Source organism: Salvia splendens, chromosome 4 (genome assembly GCF_004379255.2).
Source record: "Salvia splendens isolate huo1 chromosome 4, SspV2, whole genome shotgun sequence".
Classification (NCBI taxonomy): Eukaryota; Viridiplantae; Streptophyta; class Magnoliopsida; order Lamiales; family Lamiaceae; genus Salvia; species Salvia splendens.
The window spans coordinates 3,130,873-3,134,218 of NC_056035.1; the positions used below are offsets into that span (position 1 = coordinate 3,130,873).

The 3,346-nt window shown below is 39.6% G+C and overlaps 1 pseudogene; it reads left to right on the forward strand.

The window, feature by feature from the left end:
* Positions 1-945: 945 nt before the first annotated feature.
* LOC121800315 lies at positions 946-2,835 on the forward strand (annotated as a pseudogene).
* Positions 2,836-3,346: the final 511 nt, after the last annotated feature.

The window sequence follows — 3,346 nt, forward strand, 5'->3', positions numbered from 1 at the left end:
TATTCATATGGTAGAAAGAGCAAATTTAGAATTCAACCAATATTGTTAAGAGCATGGGTCCCACTGAGGCGAATAAATAGACATTTGAATTTCAACCAATATTGTTAGGAGCGTAGGGCGCTTTGAGACGATGCAGAAAAACTTAGGGGGCTAGGAAGACCGGCACAGTAACAACCTAATTCTTTTTTTTTTAATTTTTTTTATCTATCTCCTAGTTAAAATTACTAAAATTTAAATTTAAAATAAATATGATGTAAATTAAAACTTAAAAAATGAAAAATTGCAAATTTATATTAATAATTTTTAAATTAAACAAAGAAATATAAAGTCATCTATGAGATATAAAGAAACAAAAGTAATATAAATAGATTTAAAATTAACTGAAAGATTTAAAGAGATATAAAGTAATACAGAAAAAAAGAGAGGTAAAATCACTTAAAGATATATAAAGAGATATAAAGTCACCTAGAAAATATGAAGAGATGTAAAGTTATTAGAGAATATGAAGCGAAGAAAAGTCACTCAACATACAGTGGTGAGACACGTATACCGCAAGGCTAACTCGGTTGCGGATCATCTAACATGTTGCCATGTTGGTCGTCGGGATGGGACATATGCTATACATACTTGAGGAGCCACCAATTATGGTATGAAAGGGTGATCGCTTGAGAAGTACACAAGTTTGAATTAGCTAGACTTATAACTAATTTCATATATATGCCATCCCTTATACAAAGAAAGAAAAAATTAAACTAAACACACCCTAAATTTAGATTCTTTGTTCCTCCCCAAAAAATTACTAGATGAAGAGAAAAAGATGAGATAGGTCGAGATAAAAGGATTGGCACCAAACTCTTGTCGTCATTATACTAATAGCTGTATTTCTTCAACTTAGATTCTAACAGACCTTTGTAATTATTGCAAGAACCATTCACCAACCCCTTATAAAGTTGGAGAGCCACCCTCACTCAGTCCCTCACCACCTCCGGCGCCACTCCACACAGGCTTCTGTTTTCAGGTAACAAATTTCTTTCTCTTTACCATGAGATTAATCAATTGACATGAGCCAGCACTGCTGCATTATTCTTGCACAGAATCTGTCATAGATGGTAGTTCTAGAATCATTGTCATTTGTCATACATCATGCATGTAATGAAATCTAAAAATCATCTTGAAAATAAAGATCATGTCAACTTCAAGTGTTAGTGTTGGAAATAGGAGTCCTGATCAGGGCTTTTGTGAATGTTTAGCATTTCTTGATTCAGTGAAGTCATGGCATTTGCTTGATATTCACATATATTATCACTTGACATTCCACCAAATTTATTATCTCTCTTGTTCTTCCAGCAAGGAAAGATGTCTGCAGATGCCAAAGAAACCCTGGTGTTCATTCCATTACCTATAGTAAGCCACCTGGTGTCAGCTGTAGACACTGCCAAGCTCCTCGCCGACCGAGACGACAGTCTCTCCATTACCATCCTAATTATGAAACGGACCCCAGATACCAAGATCAGTTCCTACACTACCAAATCACCCCACCCTCGGATGAACTTCCTACCCCTGCAAGAAAACAATTCCATTGCATCAGGGTCGATGGGAGACAAGAACTGGGTGCTTGCTTTGGCGGAGAGTCATAAGTGTCTGGCCAGAGATGTTGTGGTGGAGATGATGGAGAGCCAGAAGGGGAGACTTGCTGGAATTGTGCTCGACATGTTCTTCACTCCCATGATTGATGTGGCAAACGAGCTCAGGGCCCCAGTTTACATCAACTTTACCAGTGGATCGGCTGTTCTTGGGCCTTTGTTGCATCTCCAGAGCTTGAGAGACGATCATGGCAAAAACTTGAAAGAGTATAAGGATTCAGATGTGAAGATCTCTATCCCAACTTATGTTAATCCTGTACCTGCAAAGGTGTGGCCTGGTAAAGTATTCGAAAAGGAAACTGGTTTTCTAGAATGTGCCAGAAGGTACAGAGAGACCAGAGGGATCATCGTTAACACCTTTCTTGAATTTGAGCCCCACGCAATTAGCTCGCTCTCTGCTGATGCCAAAATCCCACCAGTTTATCCAGTAGGGCCGATGATTCAAAGGGGGCGGTGAAGAAACTGATGAGAACAAACGGAAGCGTGAGGAGATCATCGTGTGGCTGGACAAACAACCCCATTCATCAGTCGTGTTTATCTGCTTTGGCACCCGTGGAAGTTTCGAGGGCGATCAGGTGAAGGAAATTGCTACTGCGCTGGAGAACAGTGGAGTCCGGTTTCTGTGGTCGATGAGAAAGCCGTCTCCTAAGGAGTCAGTTGCGTTTCCAGGGGAATATGAGAACCTTGAACAAGAATTGCCAGAAGGGTTCCTCAGAAATACTAATGGAATCGGGAAGGTGATCGGGTGGGCACCCCAGACGGCTGTGCTGTCTCACCCTGCTGTGGGAGGATTTGTGTCGCATTGTGGGTGGAACTCGACTCTGGAAAGTGTGTTTTGTGGAGTGCCTGTGGCAGCATGGCCGCTGTCTGGAGAGCAGCAGGCCAATGCGTTCCAGCTAGTCAAAGAGTGTGAAATGGCGGTTGAGATCAAGATTGACTACAGGAAGGATAGTGATGAGATTGTGGCAGCAGGAACTATAGAGAGTGCGATTAGGCAGCTGATGGACCCGGAGAACAAGATCCGACTTAAGGTGAAAGAGGTGCACGACAAGACTAGAGCGGCCCTTGTAGAAGGAGGCTCGTCCTATAACTTCTTAGGTCGTCTACTCGAAGATATCATGGATAATGCTCATTGAAGTTTAGCCTGTCTGGAGAAGTGAACGTACTAGATTGTGAGTTCTCAATAATAGCATTTGCAAGAAGCCAGTATTTCCTGAGTTTCAGTCTTGTTTTAAATTAATATGAACTGAATGCATTTTGCAAACTTGTTTGTTTTGATTGTTGAATATTTAGCTAGATAAACTAACTTAATAATATTACAACAAAACAGAAAGATAAATAAATTGACGGAGAGAAAGGCGCTTACAAATATGGAGCAGCAGGAATTTTCACAAACATATGGTTGGCAGATCACATAAACCCAGGGAAACTTCCGAAAAATTTACACCTGCAGTACAGTGAAGACAACGCTGTTAGACTACGAAGAAAATATCATGGGGCCAGCCCAGGATAACGGAGCGAACTAACAATCAAATTTTATTTTTTTATCTATCGCCTAGTTAAAACTTAAACATAAAAATTGCAAATTTAAATTTATAATTTTAAAATTAAATTAATAAATCTAGAGTCATCTATAAGATATAAAGAAATATAAAATCACTTAGAGAATGTAAAGAGATATAAAGTCACCTACAGAGTATAAA